General features: G+C 40.8%; 1 protein-coding gene across 3 annotated transcripts in view; it reads left to right on the forward strand.

Moving 5' to 3' along the window:
- Window positions 1-16: 16 nt before the first annotated feature.
- Window positions 17-21621, forward strand: part of LARGE1 (LARGE xylosyl- and glucuronyltransferase 1) — a 300884-nt gene continuing 279279 nt past the window's right edge. For 2 of the 3 annotated variants that reach the window (XR_012043802.1, XM_072870273.1), the window contains exon 1: window positions 383-1009. The gene's annotated coding sequence lies outside the window, so the exon portion shown is untranslated. Of the gene's footprint in view, window positions 1010-2993; window positions 3081-21621 lie in introns of all 3 variants that reach the window. The other variant, XM_072870284.1, reaches the window with a different exon arrangement.

The raw sequence follows: 21621 nt of genomic DNA on the forward strand, positions 1-21621 counted from the left end.
GCCTCCGCCCGCCCATGCACAGACATGACACAGACACACAGTCACTGCAGCTGCCGCTGAGCCCGGGGTAGAGCGGCGGCGGGCACCCCGCTCCCGGCACCCGCGGCCGCCCTCCCGCCCGCCTCTGCCCGCCGGGCGCAGCGCCGGCGGCGGGCAGGCTCGGCACCGAGACCCGCAGGGGGCAGCCTGGCACCGGGCGCCGGAGGGACCCGGCGGGGGAAGGCTGGCAGCGGGGAAGGGGCGGGAGGCAAGGAAGGAAGGAAGGAAGGAAGGGGAAGGGGAAGGGGGCAGCCTGGCACTCACACTCGGAGGCGGCCGCCGGGCACCGGCACGGAGCGAGCCCGGGCGGAGCGCGGCACCCAGCGGCCGCTGAGGCCGGGCCGGCAGCAGTAGCAACGGCCGCGGCGGTGCCAGAGGGAGCTTCTCCGTGCTCGGCTCCTCGGTGCCGGTGACCTTCCCGGGGCTGGTCGGCGCCCGCCAGGCCGGGGCAGGGCCTCCTCTCCCTGCGGAGAGTGTGCACCAGGCCCCGGGGAGAGGACAGGAGGCCGGGCCGGAATCCCCCGTCGCCCCCGGGTCCTTCTGGCCGCCGACAGGGCCTGTGCGCCGCGCGGCTCGCCGCCGGGGAGAGGGGCGGGGGAAGGCGAGCGGGACGGACGGACGGGGCCGGGCTGCACCTCAGGACAGTGCGAAGCAGGGAGCGGGCAGGCCCTGGAGAGAGAGCTGGGCGGAGGAGGAGGCAGCCACCTCGCCGGCGCATCCCGGGAAGAGTGGGGACCTCCCCGCCGCCCTCCTCCTCCTCCCACCGTCAGCAGTTCCTCGTCCCGCGGAGAGTGGAGCCGCCGGTGCCGCCCCGGCTGGGACCCGCCGGCTGACACCTCCGGAGCGCCGGGCTGCGGGGACGGAGCTGGAGCTGCCCGCCTGGAGCGAAGGAGGGGGAAGGACCGCTTGCCTGGGCGGAGAGGCGGGCGCTGAGCGCCCGTCCTGGCGGCCCGGGAGCCACCCGGGGAAGGTAAGTGCCTCGTCGGGTCGCGGCTGCTTTTAGAGGCGAGGGGCGGGGGAGGGCAAGAAACAATCGGTGAGTGTCTGCCTTCCAGCAGCCCGGGGGAGGGGGCATCTGAGTCCGGGAGGGCTGGGGTGGTGGTTTTATCTCCTGGATTTTAATCCCCAGTAGATCCGGAGTTGAAGAGATGCTCCGGCGGAGGCTCGCTTGTCGCTCCCCTGGCACAAAGGGGCACATTCCCCCGTCCCCCCAGCCGAGGGAGGTTACCCCGCCTGGCTCGCACTCCGTTCCCCCCGCGAGTCCGCACTGGCGGTTGTTTACACCGCGCCCCACGCCCCTTTCCTCCGGCCGGGATGTGTTCCCGCTGCGCGGGGGCTCCAGCCGTGGGGCGGAGGGGGGACGGGGCCGCCGTCCCGCCAAGTACCGCCGGCTGCGCGGAGGAGTCCAGGAGAGCCGGGGGCTGGTGGCTGCTGCCGTGCGGGTGGAAGGGTGTCACGCCGTGGGGCGTGAACGCCTTGCCCCTCGGCGTGCCGGCTCCGGCAGGCAGCCTGCCTGAACGGGACCAGCCTGCCCGCTCGGGGCGAAGCTGGAGTTTCTCCGGGACGCTAAGGTGGGGAGGGTGGTTTCCCCATCCCCCTCCAGCCTCTCCAGCAAGCCTTCAGCCCAGGAAGCTCTCCTTTGGGCAGGCTTCTGCTATCACCTCCTGTCACCTCCTATCCGAGAATTGTGTCATTTAGATCATTAATCCCTGCTCACCAGGGGGGCAAAAATAGCAACTTGCGGCCTCTGTGGAGGTGACATGAAGTTTGACAATGCCTTATGTAACACTTTTTGGAGAGATTCCTAGCTCTTCTGCTGTGCCCAGTTTTGTTTTAGAAAGCAAGTGATTTCTCTTCTTTGTAGAGCATCAGACAAGTGATCTTTGTTTGTGTTTTCACCTGAGTACAATGTCTTCTGCTTTGTTCAACTTGGAACAGGGGTACTGTTAGACAGCAAATAAAGCCTACTTTTTTCCAAAATGCATTTTTTTAACTGAAAATTAGCCTGAGGATGCATCTGAACAGTTGTTATAAGGTCTTACCTTTTTGTGTACGTATTGCACTTGGTTTTTATAGCACTCTTAAAATTACTACAGGAAACATTTTCACAGCACTGCTTGTCGTTTATGTATTCTGGAAGGTATGGGTGTCAGGATGGAAATGACAATGAATTAAATGTCTTTTAAACATTGTTAGCTTTTTTAATACAATTTCAGTCCTAGAAGGAACAGAAAGCACCGGGCTAAACAAAGTGCTATGTTAAAACCAGACCTGGCAATTGCCAACAGGTCAGCACATTTTATTTAATGAAATCTTCTGGATACAGATTAATTTTCTTTGTACAACATTTATTTTTTGACTTGTTCAGAAATAGAAACAGCAGGAAATTAGATAAATGGATTGAAAGGTTGCCTGGTTTCCCTGCAGTTTCTGTAAGTGGCTATGTCTTCTACTAAAAAAAAAAAAAGCTACTTTCACACAAAAAGACAGGGTAGTGATTTGCCACATATTCTTTAGGCTCCTACTGCAAAGGTACACTAGGGGGACTAGTTTGGGTAGGTTTTTTTCCCCATTCAGTGGTGAAAATGCACAGACTATTGTAATAAGACCTATGAAATGAAGGCTTTTTTCCTCACCTTATAGAGCTCCATTATTATACTGTAAGCTTAGAGGAAAAATTGCATGTATAAACTCAGGCAATGAGTTCAGGGCAGGGGGAATCTTCTAACAAAGTCATACTGCTCCCTGCTGCAAATGGAGATAGGTTAGCAAAGGTTAGTTTACTTATAAGAACAGAATAAGTTAACAACCCCCCCCACCGAGTGTCCTCGCTGTGTTGCAGTTTTTTAAAATGGAGAAATGACCAAGGTGGAACAGGTATCCCTAGGCTTCTTGAAAACTGTGAATTGCTGATAAGTGTTCCAAGTTTGAAATGTGAAATTCTTATTGCTTAGGTGTCCTGTGACAGCCCTTGATCAGCAAGGCTGCAAGTCATGTAGAAGCCGCAGTAACTGCAGAGTCTCTGATGGATAATTGGATTGGTAGGTTGTTTTTGATTGGTTTTTTTTGGTCTTTTAATTGCCCGCTGTGGTAGCAGGTTCCTTTTCTCCATCCTGTTGATGTTTAATTCTCACAATTTTTGATTTATGTTGTGTGTTGCATCTTTCCTGTTAGTACATACCCCCTTCTCAGTTGCTGGTAAGGAAAGCATAGCTTGGAGGTATTTGGATGGCAGTATGTAGGAAGATTTTTTTTTCTTTTTTTTAATATGTGAAATATGCATGACAACTTTTTTTCTTCTCTGTGTATGTGACATAAAAAGATTATAAGTTTTCTCAGGTCTGGAGAAATATGCACTGGTTTTCTTTGAAGGAGCATGGAAAACAGTATTACTAATATGTTGAATTCCCTGTGCCAGCTATTCAATCTACAGGAATTCCAAAGTACGGTCCTCAGAAAGCCAAAGTGCAGAGCAGTGGTGAATGACTGCATGTCTGTTGGCAACCTTAAGATCTGTCAGAGGCTTGATCTGAAATGTCAGTGTGTAGGACTTAATATTAGCAAAAGTAGTATTCCTTCTGAATGAATTATTTTAGAAAACTAGTAAAACTAGGCATCTCCAATCTGCACTTAAATTGCTGAACTGAAATGTTCTTAAATACAATGATTTTGAAGGAACAGTCCTCCAAACTATTACTTGTGTGACTATTTCTTGCTTAAATGTGTATTTTTTGTTTTTACCTGGAATAAATGATCAGTTGTCAATAGACCCTTACTGGAATACTCTCCTCTTTCATCCTCTGTCTGATTTCTTTTTTGTATGTGTGCCTTTATAAGAGCAATCTTAAACCAAACACACTCATACACAAAACCCAAGCCATTTTGCCTGATGTTTATAAAGGCTAATAATGGGTAAAATTCACAACCTCACTACAAAGTCTTTGCACTATATGCTAAACTTGATCTACATGCAAACTCCTATCGATGTTGATGGGAGTGCTTGTCTAGATCCAGAACAGCATTCCTTTTTTTTTTTTCTTTTCTTTTTTTTTCCTGGCTTGTACGAAAGCCTATGTTAATGAGCTCTTGCCAGCTTTTATTGAAGACCTTTCATCATCTGCATTAGAATAAATTAAAAAAAAATACATTTTAAGGATATGAGATTTCTGGTGTATCTATTTTTTCCTATAACCTATGTGTGCTGATAACATTAAGATAAAGACTTGTGTGAGAAGGGGACATAATGACCAATGCAAGTTTACAGTTGGTTATTCTTCATGAGTTTGTCTCCATTCTCTCCAGAGTTAGCTGTATTGGTTATTTGCCTAATTCTGTGGCTAAAGAACTTCCTGAAAAGTAGTTTTGTATAAGGAAACCTACACACACAAGCATACGCGCTATTTTTGCTCTGTTGGTTGTCTGGGTTTGGCTCATCTTTCTTTTTGTAGTGAATGCTAGCTTTAAAAAACAATCATTGTTCATTATCCCACACTAGGCATAATTTTAGGGCTGGCGAGTCAGAACTACCATCAAGGAAGATAAATTTACTTTTCCTTTTTTTGCTCTTTCATTGGATCACTAATTTTCTCTTCCTTGTGGTACACCCACCTGAAGATAAGGGTTAAGAAATGAGCTTTGTACCTTGTAGGGATTCATGAGTCTCTTTGGTGTCACTTGGCTCAGTATTTGAAGGTCTATCCTGTGTCTTGTTAAAGCTTGTTCAATGCATGGCTGTAGAAGGGGAGTAGCAGATAACAAATTCTATTTTATATGGAAGTTGGTGGCTCAAAAATCATGGAGAAAATTGCTAGAAAGGATTATCCTGGCCTTGGCACTGACTTTGAAGCAAAACTGCCAAGGCTGGAATCCTTGTTTGAGTGCCATCTGTGTCAGAATTAGAAGCAAACTGTGTAAAATAGTTCCATTACCTGTTTTAATTTGCAGATCAGACCAGGTCTGATCTAACAATGCTTACAGTAATATCCACATCACTGTTCTTTCTGGGATATAGCTACTATTTCTACAACAATGGAGTTAACTGGGTAGAAGCTACACTTAAAATTGTCAAGAACCCCAGCAATGTCTATCCAATGCTACAGCAAAAAGCTGGATCTAATCACATAAGCCTGATGATGGAGGAAGCTGGAAATCTCAGACGGTGCAGGCAGAACGCTGTCTTTGTCGCTAACCTCCACATAAGATAGGTACGCTTGAAAATAATAAAAAGAAATAGATGACTTTTTAAGGATAGAGTTCCCTGTCCTTACACCTCCAATCTCTTGACCAGTGTTACGAGGAGATAGATGCCACCGCCACTCTACTCTTGTCCCATGCATTTTTGAGTATTGATGAGTCATTTCTGTTACTCCATGTCTATACCAGTTTTCTGTCCTCAGGGAATAGTTGCACATGTTGACCCAGACCCTATGCATGCTGCCTGAGGGGCAGCTAGTCAAGTATCACATCAATTAACAGTGGCTGACTTGACTGTTTACCCAGGTATCTGTGAAAATTATAGAAATCATAACAATTTTTGATCTGCTGCTGTTTGGCAAAACTGCAAGTAGCAGTGCTAACACCAGAACCATAGCTTTCTTAAATCAGAAGGACAACATCCATATCAGTTTAAACCTGCTTTCACATTCTGGCACTGATACACTTTTACAAGAAAACTTCTGTTCAGCAAAACCCTTCAGCAAAAAGCTTTTTAAGCACCCCCCCCGCTTCCTTCACTAGAAATTTTCCAGGGAAGTTGAGTTGCAGCTTTCAATAGTTCCTCTAAAGTTTATCACAGAATGTAATATTTACATGCAAAATGCCATCATTTCAGTTGTATCATTAGGTTTTGGATTTTATCTCCTGGTAGGCATTTGACAGCTAAGACTTAGGACGAGGAGAAAACTAGAAAACTATGTTATTGAGCAACCTTCATTTAAATACAGAGAAGAAGAATGAAGGATTTTGTTTTGGGGGGAAGGAAAAGAAGAGAAAGGGCAGAGAAGTAAAGGAAAGGAATTGTGGAATTTGATTTAAAATTTTTTTTTTTTTTTTTTAAATATGAAGCTTTTTGTTTTCTTACAATTTCCAGATGGACTTTCGTAACTGTTTAGGGACTTGGGAATGAATTTGTCTATTTGGAGAAAAGAATGCTTCTCATCCCTGAATAAAAAATGTTATTGAATGGTGAAATGGGGGGAGCAAGAAGAATTGTGAACTGTTCAAATGAGATGAAGATTCCAGCTGATATTCAGGCTTCTCAACCCAGCTCCTCCTGGCTAGGTTTCACTTTCCTCCCCTCTCCGACTCCCCTGCTGTGCCCCTGAACCTCAGTCACCTCAGTACTAAATTCCCTTGGTGATTGTTTTCCCTTCTGTCTTCAGTTAATGCTGCTGCTAATCAATACTGCAAATGGAATTTTATGTTCAGAAATTACTGGACTTCAATGTATGAATCTGCTTAATTTAATATTTTTCAGGCCGAAGGTACTAGGAATGTGTATGCCACTGGATAGAAATAAGAAATTAAAACCAATCATTCTAGCATTATTAAATCTCCAAATATATGTTCTTTAGATCATGTTGTCCTTATGAATATTAGCTTTCATTTGTTTTCTAACAGAAAGGAGTCCTAGGCTTCCTGTTTTTTATAGAAAATGAACTGACATTAACTCTGAGGCTCTGCAAGCAGTATTGAAATTTTGTATTTCTGCAGTCTTATCTTTTTTCAATCCTAAGACTGGTTCTAGAGTGTGACTCAGATTTAAACACAGGGAGGTTATCATTCATATACGGCAAGTCTTCTAAGATAAAATATTGGCTGGCATGCTTGAGAATTCTTAAATAAGATAAAGGTGGTTCCTACCATTTTAAAAGGGTACAACTGTCTGTATTTTTGGATTCTTCAATGTTGAGTGTACCGTATAACTAGATACTGTTTTATCAAAGTAGAGAATTGGAGCATTGAAGAATGAGGTCCCTGTAAAGGTGGATATTTTCTGTTGTTATTATTGGAATGCTTTATAATGTTTACGTCCTTGATCTTGGTCTTCTAGAGCTCTTTAATATCAACTACATTTATGAGAAAACTACCTCTTCAGTGACTCTTCCAAGTAGTTGAAATCAGTAGGTGATGATGCCGTAAACAATTTTTAGTACTAGGAAAGTTGCATGTTGACATTAACTTCCACAAAGCAAAAAATGATCAGTTTAAAGAAATGGTAGAGGCTTTTAGTTTGGGACATCTTCCTTCATTGAGATTTATGTTGACAAAATGCAGGATGCTACAAATGGAGAAAGAGGGAAACAAAATCAGTACTGATATTGAGTCCACTGGAAGATAGGACCCGCCAGTGGCTAAAACAAACCATTTGGTGATGTTATGTTGTTGATTTTATACCAAGCTTTTCAGACTACTATCCAGAATGCAACCAAACCAATAATTTGGATGATACTATTACCTCAGAGAGCAACAATAAAATGTACAAGCTGAGAACATTTGAGATGCAGCTGTCTTCAACTCATTGTCCAGCAATCGTCTTGAAGTTTACATGACTTTAAGAAAGAACCAATGTGTATGAGAATAAATTCACATCCTTCCATAGTTGCTCTCAGACCTCAGGTGTGAAGAGGAGAATATACCAACAGTGGCTTAAGTTACTACATTTCCTTCCAAACATTGCAGTCTGCCTCCCTTTTCTCTTGTTCTCACTATAATGCTAGTGCAGCTTCAAGGCTGCTAGATTAAAATAGTGGCTTCTAGCAAACTTCTGGCATCAAACTCACATTGTTTAGATTAGCGATGCAGATCCTTTATCACTGGAAGACATCCAGTGATGTATGAAGGCATTCCTTTGGAAATGATTTCTCCGTGGCCAAAATCAGGTCACTTTCCAGCTGGTTTGGACAGTGGAGAACCATGCACAGTACTGCTTTGCAATGTGGTTATCAATCTTGGAATTTACATCTCTATTGTTGGTACCCAGAGCCTTGCCCCTTGCTTTTGCATGGCCTGCTGCGGCAGTTGGACGTAAAATCTCAACTTGTTCATACTGCCAGTGGCCACTGCTCTCACACCAGGGCTCATACCTGGCACCTGAGGTATATCAAACTGCATCATATACTGGAAACATCTGAAATACTGTACACTAAACTTAGATCTTGATTTATGTTACAATCGCAATGTGAGTAACTGTGCACAGTTGCTGAATGGGCTCAGAAGAAATATGTTCCTAACATTTTTTTCTTCATCAAGATGAGCAAAACCAGTAATATTGTGCCACTAGTATGTAAGGAACTGAAATTGATGACAGTATTTTTCATATGCAGAATAACTTTGCCAATTCTCTAGTCTTGGGCATGTTGTGGAAATAAATCTATAGGTTCTTGAATGCTTTACAGAGCAGGTTAGAGTGAGGAAAAGGACACTGTAGAAAGATAAACTGATGCACTGTAGGTGAAGCGATTTGAGCAAAGTTGCCCAAGTGATTAGTCAAAAAGCAAAGAGCAGAACTCTGGTTTCTTGAAAGAGTCACTGTCCTGTGCTTTAAGCATGTGAAAGCACCACTGTCTTTAGCAAGAACTATTGCTTAATATAGTTGTGCCTTAGATGATGAAACCAAGTAGCTGATGATAATTCTGCATATAACAATTATTTTTATGTAAATATACAGAATATATGTGCATCTTAAAACAAACAAACAAACAAAGTTAATTGACAACTGGATAAATGACAGAATAAAGCTATCATGGTAGAATTTACAGATACTCTTTGTTAATTTAGAGGCAGTGCTCTGAGCAAAGGAAGAAAGGAGTGTGTTTTACTTCTCAAAAATAGAAAATAGTACAACATTTAAAGGAGAAGGATATAGGAGAATGCTTGAAGGAGTAAATAAATATATCTTGGTCTTTAAAGGTTGTAGGTTAGTGTTGTTTAAATGTATGGAGTTTTATCTATGGCCAGGTGGTGCTAACAACCTGGAGAGGGAAACTGGCACAGGCCACTGCTGTTTAGCAGAAGTCACCATAAATGAAAGTTAAGGAGACCAGAGTCTCCACTGAATTATTGACACATGCTAACTGCGTTAAAAATTTGGCACTTTTATTGATCACATCATTTTATATCAGTTTTGACCAGCAATAAGCAGGGGCAGGCACAGCATCTGCCTGAATAGAAGGCTACTGCCACGTTTGTATGGCTTGTATCCCACTGTGCTGCTGGGCAAATTTGTTAAGGGTGAAGGGGTGGAGAGAAATGAGGAAGAGAGAGAAACAAACAGCACTGATGTAAATCTGTATTCAGCAGGTGTCTGAAGGTGGTGTAGTGTGATACAGAACAAATTTTTCAGATGTCCTTCTTTTTGTCCTAAAGTTCTTCAAATTTTTCATAGGTGAGGTTCTTCCCTTTCTGTTCTCAGACTAAAAAAATACTGTATTATACATCAGTAATAAGGATTTCTGGACCTGCAGTTAGTATCAAGAATTCTCTGAAATATCTAATTTTGCAGCATATTTTATTTTCTGTGTTTGGGTTTTGTTCCTTAGTTTCATTTGTCCTGCAATTGGACATTGGTATATTGAGAAAGGCCCGAGTTTGGTTTTTTTAATTTTTTTTTCTTCTTTCTTTCTCTTCTTTCTTTTCCTTTTGTCCTAGGCTTTCCTATTTTAAGTTGCTATATGTGAAGGTAATATGCTTTTGGAAAAAATCTTGACTTTTCTGGTTGAAATAGTGAATTGTGAATGTAGTATAGAAAGCAGTTATTTATTCATGTTACTAAAATGCCTAGAGGCCTTGGTTGAGAGAGGGCTCCCTTCATGCTGGGTGAAGTACAAATACACAGACTTTGTGTGTACCTTAAGGGTACTTTGTGGAATAGGAAGGCTGGTATAAAACAGCAATATAAACACTGGTGCGTGGCTGCATGTTTTCTGACACAGCAGTGCTTTCAGAGAATCACAAAATGGTTAAGGTTGGAAGGGACTTCTGGAGGTCATCTGGTCCACCCCACTTGCTCAAGCAGGGCCACCTAGAGCAGGTTCTGCAAGACTGTGTCCAGATGGCTTTTGAATATCTACAAGGATGGAGACTCCACAACCTCTCTGGAAAACCTGTGCCATTGCTCAGTCACCCTCACAGTAAAAAAAGCATTTCCTGATGTTCAGAGGGACCTTCCTGTGTTTCAGTTTGTGCCCATTGCCTCTTGTCCTGCCACTGAACATCACAGAGAAGGATCTGGCTCCATCTTCTTTACACCCTCCCTTCAGATACTTATTTTTGACATCCCTCACCAGTTTCAGCTCCAGGTGGGCTCTGGCTTTCCTGACTACATTTTTGCATGCCCAGGCAGCGTCTCTGTATTCCTTTCAGGTCACCTGTCCCTGCTTCCACCTTTTGTATACATTCTTTTTGTGTTTGAGTTTTGCCAGGATCTCCTTGTTCATCCATGTAGGCCTCCTGGCATTTTTGCCTGACTTCCTGCTCATTGGGATGAATGGTTCTTAAGCTTGGACGAGGTGATCCTTGAGTATCAACCAGCTTTCTCGGACCCCTCTTCCCTCTGGGGCCCTATCCCATGGGACTCTTTCAAGCAGATCCCTGAAGAGACCAAAGGCTGCTATCCTGAAGGCCAGGGCTGTGATCTTGTGTTTTGCCCTGCTCCCTCCTCTCAGGATCCTGAATGGTTTAAGTCCCTTGAGGACCAGGGCCTGTGAATGTGAGGTTGCCTCTACCTCTCTGTAGAGGGCCTCACCCACTTGTTCTTCCTGGTCAGGTGGCCTATAGCATATGCCCACTACGGTGTCACCCATACTGGTCTGCTCTTTAATCCTTACCCATAAGCTCTCAGTTAGCTCATCAGCCGTGCCCAGGCAAAGCTCCATGCATTCCAGCTGCTCTCTCACATAAAGGGCACTTCCACCTTCTTGTCTTTCTGACATGTCCTTCCTAAAGAGCCTGTATCCCTCCATTACAGCACTCTAGTCGTGCAAGCCATCCCACCATGTCTCCGTCATCCCAACAAGATCATAGCCATGAAACTGCACGCAGATCTCTAATTCCTTGTGTTTATTATCTTTGTGCTTATTCACGCAAAAAAAAAAATCCACAAATGATGGAAGCAATTCAGATAAAAGCACTGTTTTTGCCAGTATAACTGTGACTACTGTGGCAGCTTCTGCTAGCCAAGTTACGTCAATCAACAGTCACTGTTCACACCATCAACCAACATAGCTGGGGTGTCAGAAATTCCCAAAGCGAGAAACCATTCCTGCCCAAAAGAGCTTACAAAATACAGCAGTAAGAGTGTGCTGAAGTGTTTGAAAACTGATAGTTTGTACTTTCCTTTTTTTAAATTTATTTTTAGATTGTACTGTTAATCTCAGTAATTTGTCAATTGAGTAATACTGGCTTATTTATCGATAGTTTTGTTTCCAAAATGACATTTCCAAAATGTCTTTGGGAAAAATAAAATCTGTATTCCTGTGTTGTGATCCACTGGAAGCAGCAACACGGGACAGTTCTGAGAAAATTCACTGTAGTTCTGGGACACAACTGGTTTTCTCTGTCTCAGGTTACATTGTTTTGTTAACTGATGTGGTATTTTAAATATATTTTTATATTTGACTTGAAAGTGCTAAAATAAAATATTACAATAGTATATAACACCAATTTTTGGGACTAACCAAATAGAAACCTTTAGCAGGATGGAGACAGATCCCACTGCACCTGCCATGTGATGGTAATTTATGAAGGTGAAATGCATCTAACATGGCAGGAACTGAGTCATTCATCACAGATAGCAAGAAATCCAAGTTCCCTTGTGTTTTTGTGTCTTTTTATTTACATGTATTCACCATGCATATCTGAGTTTGTGATACAACTTTTTTGATCACCAAGAACTCATTCTATTTGTTCTGTTTTGAGTCAGGTACAGCTATCATTTTTAGGACTTAGTATCTTTGATTAATCAGAGCAAAATGGAATTTCTGGTGAAGTTTTAGTGGATTGAGCACTGGTATTCTAGCAGGCCAGAGATAACATTATTAAGAGTGAGGAGCATTTTCAGGAGCTGTTTGTAATGCTGACTTCAATCTTTGTAGTGAGAAATCACTCTCTAATTGTTCAGGTTGTCTCAGGTCCATTTTCAAATCCTCTCTGCTTTTAGCCAAGGAGATGGTTAGATGATACCCTCTAATGTTTTCAGTTAGATATTCCTGTCAAATGTTGACCTGGCAGCCAAATTCCATGCTTTTTTTGCTGACTGGAACTCTTATCTTAGTTGACTGTGGTAATCTGGTGCAAATTCCCACTAGTAACCAAGCCTGCTAAACCAGGCTGAACAATGGGAGGACACGACACCTGTGCTTCTTGCTCTTAACTAGTTTCTATTCCTTTCTCTATCCCATTCAAGCCCCTAATTTTTCAAGGCCCTGCGCAAAACCCCAGTGGGAATGTTTCTGCCAGGTTCACAGGGCTTCAAGCTGGGCCCTGAATGAGCTGAACATTAAATACTGAAGTGAAAAACTTTGCCATTTCTATTTTACTTTTCCTGTGAGGTGTCTCACTGAAGTCAGTGCTGCTAATAGTGGAGTGAGTGAGGTACTGACCAATATAGATGAGGATCTGTCAGAGTCCTGCTCTGAGAGATTGGCTCTCAATCCATCAGCTACCAGTGTTTGCTGTGGTGGAATACTGGCAAGCATACAGTGATGCTTCTGGATGGCATGGAGTTCTCAGTAGAGATCCCAGCATTGATCTACATTAGTAGTATTAAACACCCCAAATGAACGTGAATGTAGCAGATAATGCTTCGTGATGAATCTTTTTGCATAAGTCTTTCCTGTTAGCTGTGGCAAAAGAGCCATAAAGCACCCTAAAAAAAGATAACGGAATTCAGCAGGGCATGTAATGGACAAACTTAAACAAATTACAGCTTTGTATCTAGCATCTTGACTGTGCTGGGCATATATGCCTTTGGAAATGCAGTAATGGGAACTGCAAAGGAAAAACACTTTATTCTCAATAAGGATATAAAACCTTTTCTTATGTTGGTATAGAATAGAAAAAATTTGCAGTCTTAATTTAAGAAAAGCAACAGGAATTTCAGTTGGAAAAGTATTAGTGTTGAAAGTAACCCAGGTCTACCAGGATCTTTCAATATACAGTAATTTTCCTTTGTAGTATTGTAGTATTCCTTTGCTGTTCTAGTACTGCAGAACCTGTTTTAATGCGTCAGTAAGGTGGGAATGAAAGTACAGTATACAAAACTGAAGTATCAGCCAGCCATCTGTCCATTTTGCTACCAAATTCTGCATCCTCTCTTCTTGCTTCCTTTCACTGAAACAATGGTTCTCTTATGTCTTGGCACGTTAATATTTGCGAACTGTTTTTGAAAGATGAAATGCACCAGAAAGGTGCTAAGTATTCTTGCTTTCATTTAGAACTAATTTTCATTCAAGATGTTCTTGTCATGGCTTACACTTGGTGTGAAAACTGGAGGGGATGCTGTGATTTTAAGAATTTTTGGGCTTGCTTGTTTTGCTGGCAGAACACAAATATAGATACGCAAGGTTTTGCTCTAATTCTGTGGCTCAGGAGTAGCTTTTTGATGCAGATGAGGATCTGTATTCTAGAAGCTGCTTTGCTAAGGGCTGGCATAGAAGTGTATCTGAAATTACTTGTTATATCTAGAATGCAGATTGGGATGCACTCAGTGCATTTAATTAATCTCTGTAAGCATCACTGAATGTCCAAGGTGCTGTCATACTTGCAGGGTTTTTTCTTTCATCTCCCTGCATGTCTGTAGCTAACAGGTAGACTGAAGTTTTGGATTCTTAGATATTTATTTCTTTAAAAACACTGAATATTCAAATAAAGGAGAGATTGTCTACCCGGGCTTGGCACAGTTAGTGCAAAATTTCTTGCCATTGTTAAACTACAGATGGGAGGAAGAAGTTCTGCAAGAACCTAATTAAAACACTGACACATCTAACTGTCTGTCCCATGTTTATATACAATAAACCAAAAATTAGTGGATGCTCTGGATCTATTAGGAAAAACTTCCTTTGGGGTGAAGATAAGTATGGAATCTTATAGTCAAAATTCTCATCTTTAAGGTCATTAACTCCTATGAAATTATTTAGAATAAATGGTGATCTGTAGAGAGTTTCTAAGGTTCTTAGTTCTTGATTTACTAGGAAATGTAGACTCAAATGTTATTTTTCCATCTGCATGTACATCTGTAAAACATTCAGGGGTTCACAAACTGAAACCACTGATTTGAAATAAAGTGTAAACTGATACAGGTCTAATTTCTGTAAATACAACTTAGGAAATTGTATTAGGCATATTGCAGAGCCATTGAGGCTTGCTCCAGCTATATAGGAATGTAATGGCATGACGCCTGTTGGCTTGAATTTTGGAACAGGACTTGAATACATGATCCTAAAAAGCTCCAAGAACTGTTTTCCTTGGCTCTGAGTGGTATTCATTACCTCTTAAGTTTTGCCTTCAGTAGTTGTCTTTATTCAAGTGCATATTTACTTACCATAAGAAGTGATGGCTTACTTCACAGGACAAATGAAAGACTTAGATGGTATTATATCTCCATGCGTCTTTTCAGTATTATGGGAAATTTCATGTCATAAGAAGCACATTTCCCCCTGTACAAATGTGAAATTATGTTGTAAATGAAATCTCTTAATTACTGCTCAGCTTTGCTAAGCTTTTTACTTGAGTCAGCAACTGCCTTGCTGAAAAGTACCATAATTTTGAAGTAGAAATTTAGGACTGAAGATTTTAAACCAATTTCTTTCTTCCTCATCATTAGGAGAATAGTGGCTAAGAGAATAGTCAGGAAGAAGAGCATTCTGGTTTTATAAACAGTATTCAAGTTGTTGTATTAGTAGATTAGAACAGCATGTTCACGTTTCTCCTCCACCTCCTCGCTGGCTCTCTCACTTCTGGTTTTGCTTCTAGTTTTTGGACCCTACCTTTCACTTTGGAGCTGCAAAACTAAACAAGTTTTGATCCACATTTTGGGTCAAATGTGTGTATGTGTCTCTGGGAAAGAGGGGTTGCCTTGAGACTAAAAGTTTGCAGTTGCTGACTGCAAAAAAGAAACTTGATGGTAAGCTAGGTGTTTGGGCATTTTTTTTTTTATTTATGCATAAAAGTATTCTGAAAAGCATTCTTAGAAACTGAAAAGTGTGTGTGTGTCGGTAGTGATGTCTGTAATTTCAACAGAGGTCAGGTGGCATGATGACTTGTATAAGATTTGTGGGCTACTTGGTGAAATCTTTTAATTGTCTGCTTAGGGTTGCACAGAGCATCAATTTCTCATTTTATCTGGAGTCCAGGTTAAAATTCTGATTTGTACTATGTGCAATCCTAATTTGTACTATGTATAAATTGAGCAATTTCCCTTAACTCTAGTCTTAATTTTGCATTAGACTGTGAGGTATTTACACACTGTAGTCTGTAATGAAAGTTCTGAATATTGTCAGTGAAACCGGTGGTGTTATTTGAAAGTGATTACTCCCTTGTTGCATCCCCAAATGTGTGATGACCGCTGATTGCTATACTTGCCCTGTTTCCTCTATGCTTCAGCTATATTTCCCTGTTTTAGCCACTTGTTTTCCTTAATCGTACCTTTGGATTGTGTGAGTACCTTGGGACAGGCATAGTTTCTTTGTTAGGTATTTGCACCATGGTTAGCACAGCAAAACCATGGGTCTTTGGTGGTGCCTGGAAACCACAGTCCATAATGCCCAGTATAGTGCTCAATAATTAAAGCATTACACAGTTGGACAAGACTGGCAGGACTCATTAAAACACACTCTCATCCTAAGGTTACTGAATGTGCCTTTAAAGTATACCCTAGATTCTCTCTTAATAAGTGAGAGGGTTTTTCTGTTTGCCATTCATAACTACACAGGACTCTAGTCTTCAGATAGCATTGGTAATAATAGCTACTATATTAAAACAAAGATGGAGGTACTAAAAGCAAAGAGGCAGGATGCAAAAACCATTCTGTAATCCTCTGGGATAATGGCCTTAAGCCACATGTCCTTGTGATTTATGCACTTATTTTTATTTGTCCTCTTCGACAGAAAGCTTTGTCACTGAAGAGATTTGATAATAGCCTGTTCAGTATAATTGTAGTCTCTTGTATTCATGTAATAAAACACATAATTTTGGACCATTTATGGGTTTAGTCATTCTTGCTGTATGCATTTCACCTCTGATTTCACCTTCAATAGCTTAGATGGAGCTAGATAAGGACTTCCTGCTCACTTAGGTCTGTCCCATGGTAATACTACATAGAAATGTCTTCCACTTTGTAAGAAAGATATGCATGTATACTTGCAATGTATACATGTGTAGTTGGTATATGCGAATATAGGATGGTAGAATTTGCAACTTTGGGTACGTTCAACAAATATTGCAACCAGTAAAGGCCTATATTAAGATAAGCAATCTAAAGCAGAGGAAAAAATCGGAAAAATAGAATTTATTTCTTTAACTTGCAAACTTTACTGCAGCCTCAGTTTTACAGTAGTGAATGTTGCAGTGATAGAATCTATAAAGGATGGAAGTGAGTTTCAGATCTTAGAAAGCTAGCTTATTCCAAGAGCCATGCACTTGAGCAGCTGAAGAGAGCATATGTGGAAGAAAGGTAACATGTTGGAGCAGGGAACTAAGAGATTAAGCCATTGCTGATCTATTTTGCTGTTTTTGAGGTGGAAAATCTATCTGAGAGGAATTTTTCTGGAAAGGAATTTCTTCTGGAAAGAAATACAAATTGTGCTTTTACCTTGCTTCTTCTGTGACTGTGCATCTTCTCACTACATTAAAACGTCACCTTTGTTTTTTATCCATAACCTTGTAATGAAAAAAGTTGTTCTAGAGCTAGTCTTTTATGTCCTCTAAACTGAGTTGGCTTCCCTGCTGTGACTTCAATAATGCATCATTTCGTAAGTTCAGAGGATTTAATGTGTTTTGGGTGAATTTGTGAGTTGCTGTTAGATGGTTAAAAAGAAAATAGCTATAATGGATTGGATGCAAAGCTGCTTCCCCAGCTTCTTTCCTATCCCACCCACTAACATGCAGAAGCATCTGTCTCTCATCTCCTTTTTGCCTGGTGCTATGTGTGAGTGCATTTTGACAAACATTTTATGAACAGAGATCTTTGGAAAACCTATGAGACGAAATAACAGTGGTGCGAAATGCAAGTCGTTCTGTCTTACTAGATAGCTACTGGTGCAATAGAGGGTGATGCTATAGCAAATAAAAATATTTCTGTAGTAAATGTTACCACAGCAAATGAACCTGTCTTCTCTAGCTCTACTGAAATATAGCATCTCTGAATTTATAACTGTTACTTACAACTTCAAAAAAATGCAGGGGATTTTGGCCTATATTCTTCCTAGAAGTTAGAAGATGCTTTTCTTTTTGTAAGGTTTCATGAATATATATTCTGTCTTTTGAGTTATCTGAATGCTGTGTAAAGGAGGAATTTTTTCAGTTAAGACACCTTCAAGATTATGATCATGTTGTGACAACTCAAATGGCTTTATTTTTTAAATTTCAGACTTTGTATATTTGCAGATAGGAATTATGACTGAAATCTTTTCCATATCTGGAGGAAAGATTGATGGTGTACAGAAATTCGTAGTAACTTAGAGTAGTTTTCCAAGCATGCATGATACATGTATTGCTTCACTTCTTGGAATATGTGTGTATGTGGTGCTTCCAGCATGGGAGGATAAAAGGGGTTTGAACTCCTACATTTTATTTTGTTATGTGAACTTGCTGCAATGATTTTACTTGTTACTTATTCTGCTGGTGTAAGGAGTTTTTTAGGTAACATTTACAACTGGAAAGAATGAAATAGCGTGCTCTGAAAACACTCCCAAACCTTTTATAAGTAATGCTACGATTTATAGCATAGATGAAGCCTTAAATGATTTTGCTAGCATCATGCAATTGGAGGATTGTACTCATTTGAATTGGATCTAATGGCTGTCTGTGTCTGGCAAGGAACTGGCAAAAAGGAGAGCCAAGCAGTACTGGGGAATTCTGGAATAATATCTAAGACATAACTAAGTTGGCCGTTGGGTGCTTAGCTTATGCATGAGTTGATGTGAAATGTATTCCTGGCCTAATAGGGTAAACCAGTATGAATTCTTACTGGTTTCTTCTGTATCCACTTGGTTTGCCTATATCTGTCCAGATTTTCATATTTTCAGCAGCTCACAGGCAAAAAAGTTTGTAAAGCTGAAGTGGGATGAGAATGCTGGGGATGTAGAAACTTTTATATAGGGTATGAGTATGTTCTGCAAGTTGCATGCTGCTCGCTTCAGAAGGGTTTTTTGAGCACGGGAAATAGTGAAACGGTAAGAGAATGGCAGCTGTGTAAAACTAAATGCTTTTTTTCGTTCCTCGATGAGTGTCCTTTTGCATTTCTATACCAGAAGTATGTTATTACTCTATTTATATTTTAAATCAACCCTTTGCTTGTTTGTACTGTTATAATTCACCTTGAGGTTGGAAAGAGGTGCTATGTAAATTCAATCACAGTTAAAACCAACCAAACAAAAGAAGTTCATGGCAATAAAACTCATCCTCTGTCAGGTACCTGGTAGACCTGTTTATTGTGAGAACTCTGTTAACTTCTTGGGAAGGTTCCCTCTGCACCAGAACCCCCCATTCAGTTTCAATCGCAACAGGCAATAGAGTTTCTAGCCACACAGCTCCTGTGGAACCAAAAGGCGTCCAAATAGATAGCTGAGCTATTCAAAGCCCAAGCATTTCATGTAACTGGCTAGGAGATCTGACTTGCAAGTTTAAAGGACTTCATTTACAAATCTGTCCAAACCCCTGTAACTTAATAAAATTACTCTCCCTTGTTTCACTGACAGGCTTGCAAGGTTCTTTAGTGTACAACTGACTCCTGGTAAGAAGAAACGTTGCCATCCTACTGAAGCCTGGGGAGAACATTTGTGGATGTCTCTAAAACGCTGTAGTAGTAGTTTGGTTTAATTGACTTCATACTTCTGTGTTAAAAAAAAAAAGATAGTTGTCTGAAGGTTTGACCACATTAATGTGATTAAACTTTGATTGTTTGAGGGGAAGAGTTGTTTGTGATTTGTGATTTTTATTTTTTGCAAATGTACTTCTTTACTATTGTGTCCATGTAAGATGCTTTTTGTTTTTATTAATTGATTTTGATACTTTTTTTTTGCATTCAGTGTTATTCAAATTGATCCACTTCTGTTTTTCTGCTTCTTACAATTGTAATATTAAAACTGACTGTTATCCGGAGTGTATTTCCTTTTGTATTGTTCATCCTTCAAAATGTTAGCCTGACAGTAAATAGTGCAGTGTGATGTTTTCCCCCAAGGGTAGTTGCAGAGATTACTAGGACAATGAAATAGTAGGGGAAAGCATCTGGAAGGTAAGACTTTCCAGATGGATATCCTATTGAGATATAATAGGGGATGTGCTTAGTATTTTTGTTTTGTTTTGTTTTTCAAGAGAGTAGGGTGCAAAAATTTTGCTCTTAATTTCTTAGTCTTTTCATTTTTCTTTTTTCATAATGAGATGTTTGCTAATGCCAGAGGAATTAATCTGATCATCTAGCCTGAGGGAGTCAGGCTGTAGAATTCCAGCAGCTATTCCTGGCTCCAGGAATTAAGAGTCCATAAATAATGGTTAAGCTATATCTAACGCTGAGATTTTCAATCTTTATTTTTAAGATTTTGACCCACTGATTGTTTTATCTTGTATTGTCTATTGTGTTTCCTGGTTTCTTCCCCAGGTATTTCTGTAGGAAGCCAATTGATCAGTACAGACTAAAAGCACAGACCATTCAGAAAATATAGTGCACAAGTGCCCAGCTGACCTTGAGAAAATATTTAAAGAGCATGAATCAAAACAAAAATTATGGGAACTCAAAAGACTGGATAGCTATACCTATACTGAGGTTAGTAGTAGCAAATCTTAAATGGCACATATGATCACGATTTTTCAAAGAAGCTTAAGAATATGGTAGCACATTTTATTAGTAGCTCTCTGAATACAGTAGGTCTGTTGGAATAAGAAAATACTTCACATTTCTCAACAAAACAAAAGATAGTGACATCCAACAGACGTTCAAAGAATGGGAGCCAACGAAAAGTTTCAAATTAACTTCTCTAGCAAGATTAAAAACTATACACTACTTGGAATTCTTCTTCCCTCCCCTGCACTTCTAAAATTCCTTGTTGCTTTTTGGCTGGCCCAAGATTTAGTATTACCAGTAAAAGAACATTATCTTGCCACAAGATTACTTATAATGGAAGGAAAAGCACAGGTGATGCTTCAATAACAGTTCTTAAAATCTCTTTATTGAGCTTTAAACTAACCTGTCCTATCTCTGGAAATAAGCAAATTCTTTTTCCCTGTAAGGCTAACCCATTTCTTCTCTAACCCAAGCAATAACCTGATATTTTTCTGAACAAAGTAAAAATCAATAACTGAACTCAGACAATCTGCTCCCTTGATAACTGGAGAGTCTGCTGTTACTTTCCTGCATTGACAGCATTAAACTGCAATACAGGTCCTTTTCTGGTTATAATAGAAGATCTTTTATAATTTCAAATGAGTTTTTGGGAGATTTTATGATAATTGATCACTTCATCTATGTGGTTGCCTGAATGATTTTTATAGGAGCACGAGATAAATGAGGGAGAGGAGAAAGAAGGAAGACTACAAGACTGGCTAGATCCCAAAGCATCTCAGACTTAAGTGTTCTGTTTTTGGGGTAGGCATCTGACTAGAGCCACCCCCAGCTGACATCTGCGGAGTGTGTGATCAGCTTTCAGCTATCCCTGAAACTCACTACTGAAGCACGGATCTAAGTCAGCATCAATCTCAGAACATCAGTACTCATGTGTTACCCTCAAGAGATTTAGTAGTAGGTAAAACTGCACTAAGGCACATTTCTGTGAAATTCTCTTCAGATCCACCGACACCATTAACTACTTCCTAGCACTGTTAAAAACTTTAAAGTATAGAGGATTAAAAAAAACACAAGTTCCTCCTTGAGCTTTTCATGGAGTGGTCTGTTATGCAAGTCTTTTCCCTGTCCATCTTCCTGACACACATGATTTTTGGTAGTGTTTGGGAGTCGTCTTCTAAACGAGCTGTGTGAGTGTTTTCTAGGAATGGCAGTGGGTGATACCCTTTAATAGAGAGGTTTTTTTCCCCAAAACTGATCTCCTTCTGATCTAAACAGTTGCACTGTTCATGTTCATAAAAAATTGTATTTAGTTGCATCTGCATGTGAATGGAAAACTGCAGTTCACATCTGCACGTGAGCTGGTTTTTGTTTTGTGTTTAAAACTTTAAAGGGCCAATGAAGGAATAAGTTTGTTTTGGAAATGGAATAACTCCTGGACCAAGCCAAAAATACTCTTTGGCACACATTTTATCGTCATATAGCGTGTGCTAGAGCCATTCCGTGTATCGCCTCTGTCATGAGAGATGGTATACTAACTTACAGAATGAGGATTACTTTGCACCTTCTCTATTAAATTTGCAAACACA

This window comes from Ciconia boyciana, chromosome 1 (assembly GCF_034638445.1).
Source record: "Ciconia boyciana chromosome 1, ASM3463844v1, whole genome shotgun sequence".
Lineage (NCBI taxonomy): Eukaryota > Metazoa > Chordata > Aves > Ciconiiformes > Ciconiidae > Ciconia > Ciconia boyciana.